This window comes from Octopus bimaculoides, chromosome 25 (genome assembly GCF_046866305.1).
Source record: "Octopus bimaculoides isolate indiv1 chromosome 25, ASM4686630v1, whole genome shotgun sequence".
Lineage (NCBI taxonomy): Eukaryota > Metazoa > Mollusca > Cephalopoda > Octopoda > Octopodidae > Octopus > Octopus bimaculoides.
In genome coordinates, this window is record NC_142952.1 from 31,006,040 (window position 1) to 31,013,539 (window position 7,500).

Below are 7,500 nucleotides of genomic sequence, written 5' to 3' on the forward strand. Positions count from 1 at the left end.
CATCATCAAACGTCACCACCACCACCACCATCGCGGCGGCCGCCTCCGCCGCCACCATTGCATTGTTTCTAGTTTGTCCCATTATCACAACTTCCGGTGTTGATTTGTTTTTTAGTCTTTTTAATCAGCTGTTATTGTTGCTGTTGTTGTTGTTGTTGTTATTCCTGCCGTTGGTCTTTGTGTTTTTTTAATGCCTATTACCGTTGTTAGTCGTCGTCGTCGTCGTCGCTGTTGTTGTTGTTGTTGTTCTTGCTGTTGTCGTCGGTGGTGGAGGTGGCGGTGGCGTTCCGTCTGTCTTGCTTTATATCAAGCAGCGATTACTTTTACGAATTTTCATCCTCTAACATTTACTGCCGCAATGCTGCTTCCGGTGGAGAAGAGATGAAAATAGCAAAAGAAAATTTTAAAAAATACATATAAATAAACATATGAATAAATAAAATATGTAACTACTACTACTACTACTACTACTACTACTACCACTACCACTGCTACTGCTGCTACTACTACTACTACTACTACTACTACTACTACTACTACTACTACTACTATTACTACTACTAAGACAACAACATCGATAAGGCTGCAGTTTTGAAGGGAAGGTTTATAGTGGATTACATCGACCCCAATACGCAACTGGTACTTATATTTTATCGAAACTAAAAAGATGAAAGGCGAAGTGTACCCCGGCGGAAGTGTAGCCGTGCCAGTTCCTTGGTCGCCCTCTCTACGGGGTATCGTATGAGGTGGACGTCGTTGTGGATGGATCTATTTGGGGTGACGCGTGTTTGTGCTTACTTTACTAGACCGCTGATGACAAGCGCCAAACCTCGTTGCCAATACCTTGGCCAAAATCTTAAACTCTGCATTTAGTAGAGATATTGGCCTAAAATTATCGATATGGTCGCTTTTATTCGGGTTCTTGCTCAGGTTCTTGGAAATGTCTGAGCAAGTTTGCAAGGCATTTACACCCTCCACCTCTATCTGTAAGCCCCACACAGTCCCAGCATGCGTCTAAGATACCATTCCAGTCTCCAACTAACACTAAAGAGCGAAACGGTCCTAGAAATATCTCAAAGCGCTTGAAGAAATCAGTTTAGCCTCTCTTAATTCGATTGCACTCATTTCTATATTCTGTGTATTTTCGGTTGCCCTCGCGAAAAACCAGCTGATTTCGAGGGCACTTTCTGTATCGTGTTCGGAGAGGTCACACAGGGGCCGCCGTTTATATTGTTGCTGGTGCTGTTATTGTTTTTTGTTGTTACTGCTGTTGTTTTGTTGTGGGAGAATGAGTGTCAACGAAGATGAAGAGTTTGTTGCCACTGGCAGTGGTGGTGGCGGAGGTGGTAGTGTTCTCGCTGTTGTTGTTGTTGTTTTTGTTGTCATTGATTTCTTTTACTGTTCTAGCGATGAGGAATGTGGTGCCGAAAGCAAAGGAAAAATACTTCAATACTTTTCACAGGCTGTATTGTTCTTTTTTTTGGAGTTGCTGCTGTACTCACTGCTGCTGCTGCGGTTGCTGTCCCTGGCTTTTACCATGTGACTGTTCTTTTTAGCGGATAACCGGCTGTTCTTTTCATCAACAGCTACTTATCTTATCGACCCTGAAGGGACGACAGGTAAAGTTGACCTCGGCGAAATTTGAACTCAGATCTGCCAGTTAGCTGTCTAAGATAATGATGAGGATGATGACGACGACGACGACGACAATAATAATAATAATAAGCTTTTGTTATTATAGGCACAAGGCTCGAAAATTTTGGGGAGGAGACAGTCGATAACATCGACCCTAGTGTGTAACTGGTACTTATTTCATCGACCTTGGCGGAATTTGAACTCAGAACGTAGCGAACGGCGAAATACCGATAAGCATTTCGCCCGGCGCGCTAACGATTCTGCCAGCTCGCCGCCTTAATAATAATAATAATAATAATAATAATAATAATAATAACAATAATAATAATAATAGTAATCATTAATAGGAGGAACTACAGAATGACAGCATAATAAATGATAGAGCTCATAGCAGCAATAACAACAACAACAACAACAATAACAACAACAACAACAACAGCAATATATCAGTTAAAGTCAACAATAACGGCAATAAAATAGCAATGATGATGATAACAATAATAACGACCATAATGTTAATAATAACAATAGTAGTAGTAGTAGTAGTAGTAGTAGTAGTAGTAGTAGTAGTAGTAGTAGTAGTAAGTTCAAGAGCAATATCACTTAAGAGTGAATGTGACGGCGATGGTGCTACATTTGCGCAAGATGGCGGAGAACAATGAAAGATGAACTTAACTGCGAGAAAGCTTCCGCAACCAAACTTCCGGTTAACTTGTCGATGTCTTGCTGGTCCCACTCCCCCACACAAAAAAAAACGAACATATACACATACACACAAACATGCATACATACATACATACATACATACATACGTAGAAGCATATACATGCACGCATCCATACAAATGTACACTAATTCTGTAATGGCATTCATATTGGCATATAAAAATATATAGCTGTACACGGAACACGTAGACGCGCGCACACACACACATACATGCAAACACACACATACACGTACAACAGTTAACCATTGACAACACACGCATAGTTTACAGTTTCGCTTGTGTACACATATACGCACACACACACACACACACACACGCACATAAACACATGTATACGTGAAATTATATACACACACAATATACAGACTATATAAACTAGAGATTAAGTTATATACATACATACAGAATTACATATACGTACACATAGAAGTATAGAGACACATATACATATATACTCCTTTGTATGTGTGTATGTCTGCGAGTATGCGCGTGTTTATACGCATATACACACATATACATGTGTGTATACGTATGTATTTATGTATAGATATATATGTGTATGTATGTACATACACGTACATGAATATATCTATGTATAATTGAATGCATACATTTGTACTACGTTCATAGTACGAGTGGACATATACATGTGTGTGTATATATATATATATATATATATATATATATACATCCACACACATACATATATACATACATTCATACGTATATATACATGTATATATATATATACATAAATATACATACATATATATACATATATATATACACATATATATATATATATACATACACATATATATATACATATATACACAAGTTTGTACATACACTTACACGCACCCACACATACACGCATACGCAAACCATACAGTAGTAGTAGTAGTAGTAGTAGTAATAGTGGTGGCGGTAGTAATAGTATTAGTAGTAGAAGCAGTAGTAGTAGTAGTAGTAGTAGTTGGCATTGTTGTTGATGTTGTGGTAGTGGTGGTGGTAATGTGTTGGAGATTGTAGTAGTATTAGTAATTATTAGAAATATAAGGAGATTGTCGCTGTTCTGCGTCCACCCCACCAGTTATTACCTGTCCGGCAGACATTAAAACCTATCAGTAGATAATCTTTTTGCTGCTTTCGATTTTAAAACGCCAAGACGCATGCTCATGGTAAATCCATCGTTCCGGTGGAGTATTTTGTCTGAAGAGACTCAAACTTAGGTCGAAACAGTGCGATGTCTCGAAGTCCCCCTTACATCGGTAAATCGCTTCTGATATTTACACAGATTTTCTAAAGTGAAGACATGTTCCCCGAAGACGATAATTAACAGCGATCTGATATGTTTAGAATTCATAAGAATCAGGGTTCATGAATATGTAGAACGCCAGAAATGGCTAGGTCTGATTACAGAATTCACACTAGGGTAAACAGCAATGAAAGTATCATGTGTTGGTAGGATACTGTAGATATGTAAGTACCAGATACAAGTTAAACCGTATATTCAGCTCAAGGGGTTCGTTCTAGGTGCGGTGGCAGTATAAGAAACACAAATGGGACTTAAAATTTAAACTCCATTTCTGTTGTTATATATATATGTATGGCCACATACAGCGAGGATGACATTACAAAGGCTGGAGCAGTTTGAATGGGAACCCACCATATTCGCCGGACATTGCCCCGTCTGATTATCATTTATTCCATAGTCCAAAATGATTTGGACGGAAAAAATTTGAATTCTGTAGACGAGGTCTGAACAATACTGGAGGAGTACTTTTCTTCACGGACAAGTAAATTTTGGAAGAAGGGCCTTCCAAGTCTACAAGATATATATGTAGAAGATCATTGTAGAAAATGAAGGAGAGTATATTTTTAGATTAAAAAAGATTTTTTATCATAATTTTGAAAATAAAAGAAGTATAAATAGCCGCATTATTTATGGGATAACCGAATATATACGTGCAACGGGCTTCTTTCAATTTCCTTTTACCAAATCACTCACAAGGATTTGGTGGCCCGAAACTACTGTGGAAGACTCTTGCCCCAGGTGACATGCAGTGGAACAGAACCCATAACTATGTGGTTGAGGAGCAAGCTTCTTACCACACAGCCACGGCTGAAGTGTCTATAATTGGGCTTACGTGTGTGTATATGAGTGTATTCGTATGCGCATGTATATGCATGCATTTCATTGTGTTCATATATAGTATACGTTATATAACACGTAACATGGTTACGCGTGAGTGACATAAAACTTCCGATTTCCTTATTTTTCATGCTTCAGCGAGGATTGTAAACACAGCAACAATAATCCTTCAGCGCTTGGCCTGAAATTTTAGGGAAAGGTTGATTGTTGATTGCATCGACCCCAGTATGTGACTGGTACTGATTTTATCGACCCTGAGAAGATGAAAGGTAAAATCGATCTCGGTGGAAAGGCATAACATTTTCTTTGTTGTTCTTCATTTTCTTTTCTTCTTCTTCTTCTACTACTACTACTACTACTACTACTACTACTACTACTACTACTACTACTACCATCACTATCACCATCACCACCACCACCACCACTCATGCCACCTCTACCACCACGACAACCATCACCAACACCACCATTATCCCTCCAACGAACGTTGCTTTCACTAACATCACTACTACCACCACTACGACCCCACAACCATTGCACCGCCTCAGTCTCCTCCGCTCACCATTACTAATGCTTTTATCACTACCACCACCGATACTATAAATACCACTACCAAAAACAATTACAACATACCAACACTATCCCTACCACTACACGCTACATCACTGCCAGTCCGACGCTCCCACCACCATCACCACTATCGCCAACACTGCCACCGACACTACCACCACCACCGCCACCTCCATAAATACCACTACAACCTGCATTCTTACACGATTTGTTTTTTTTTTTTTAATCGAAGCTGTGGTTTTAGGTGTGGTTCGAAATGTAAGGCTTTGGCGGGGTGTTGGCGAATCCCTGGGTGTGGCTGCGTGTGGTGTGGAGGCCGCAAAGTAATAGCTGTGCTGGGTGGCTCCCGCTGGTCGTATCATTGGGTGTGGTTGATCGGCGTTGTAAGGGTATGTGTATGGAGAAGCTGGAGGTTGGCTGCGTTGCAGTTTGGGATGTGAAGGAGTAGGTGCGTAGAGTGCCTGTATAGGATGTAGGTGTGTATGTTGGTGTAGAAAGGATGTGTTTAATGATGGTAGTGATGATGTTGCTAAGTTACAGGGATGTAAAGAGACCAAAGCCAGTTGCAAAACGTGGTGCAGGTCAACATAGTCACACAGATATGCACCCACTTACACACACATACATGTGCTCATTAATACATACACACACACACACACATATATATATATATATATATATATATATATGCATACATGCATGCACGCATACACACATACGTGCATGCATCCATCCATACATACATATAGACATACGTACATACATACACGCAGGCACATAGACAGACAGTTATAAATAGATAGATAAATAGACAGAAACAAACAGACAGATAGATAGACAGACAGACAGGCATGTCAGGCTTCCACTCTTCTTTCCATCTACCAAATTCACTCATAGCTTTTGGCAGCCAAGGACTGTTGTGGAAAACAGTTGCTCAAGGTGCTGCTCAGTGAGACTGAGCCTGTAACCACGTGACTGGAAAGTGAGCTTCTGTACCACACAGCCATGCCTACGATTATTTGCCTGAATTTTTTTTTTTTAAACATTTGGTTTGGCAGATGCTTTGCTTTGGTCAATGTAATCTTTTTGAGGGGCGTATCGCAGGAAGGAAGACGCCATTTTTACGTTAGCGTTAGACGGAAAATATATAATGGCGATATCTTTTCTTCCCACTTTGTTTTATTATTTTTCATGTTTTTTTTCTTCCAGAAACCGACTTTGTTGTTTAAGGCTGGAATGAAGGAGACGAACGTCGGAGATCTCTGTGCGAAATATGATTCAAGAAGAAAAACTACTTCCTTCAGTTACAAAAAAAAAAAGAAAAAAAAAAGCTTTTTGAAATCTTCGTCCAAACTCGAAGCAAATCTTTTTGACGTGTGATGAGAAATTACAAGAAACAGCAGCAACAAACAACAACCATAATACTACTACTACTACTACTACTACTACTACTATTACTACTACTACTAATAATAATAATAATCTTAACTGATTGTCTTGGTATAAAAACATGGGCCAGAGCAAATATTCTGCTCAGTATCAGGTTCGCTTGTCAGTTGTTTGTCCTTGACCATTTGACCATGTCCTTTAGTGGCTGACGATATGTGCATCCGTGATCACGGACAGAAGTAGTGGGGGAGCATCATAGCCATGTGTCGAGAGGAATTCTTTGGGGTTTGTATAATTCACCTTTGGAAACATGGGTGTTTCGTTCAACATCCTTAAACAACCCTTATTCAAGGACTATTTGAGCGGGATGGGTTACTCGACCTGAAGAAAATTCTAAATGGGCCCCACCTGCAAGGTCATGCGTTGTTTATCTTGATATGAGATCACCATGTCTTGTACATATGGTTGCGATGCATGTGCCTGGTATACTCTTATCAGATGGGTAGTCATGATGGGTATAATGTGCTTCGTATATTTTAGCCCAGTGTCACTGCTCTCTCTCTCAATAATAATAATAATAATAATAATAATAATAATAATAATAATAATAATAATAATCCTTTCTACAAAAGGCACAAGGCCTGAAATTGTGGGGGAGAGGTCCAGTCTATTACATCCCGCCAAGTGTTTCGCTGATACTTAATTTATCGATCCTGAAAGGATGAAAGGCAAAGTCGACCTAGGCGGAATTTGAAATCAGAACATAGCAACGAGTGAAATACCGCTAAGCTTTTCGTCCACCGTGCTAACGATTCTGCCAGCTCGCTGCCTAACAACAACAACAACAACAACAACAACAACAACAATAATAATAATAATAATAATAATAATAATAATAATAAGAAGAAGAAGAAGAAGAAGAAGAAGAAGAAGAAGAGTGCAAGAAAAACAACAACAAATGCAACAAGAATAAGTTTAATTAAGTTTTGATTGGAAGTTGGGTTCAGTTTTCCAGAAATTTTAA

General features: G+C 39.2%; 1 long non-coding RNA gene across 1 annotated transcript in view; it reads right to left on the reverse strand.

Annotated features, from left to right (window-relative positions):
• LOC149131150 (uncharacterized) overlaps nt 1-7,500 on the reverse strand; it is a 559,538-nt gene that overhangs the window by 252,356 nt on the left and 299,682 nt on the right. The gene's annotated exons all lie outside the window — the stretch shown is intronic.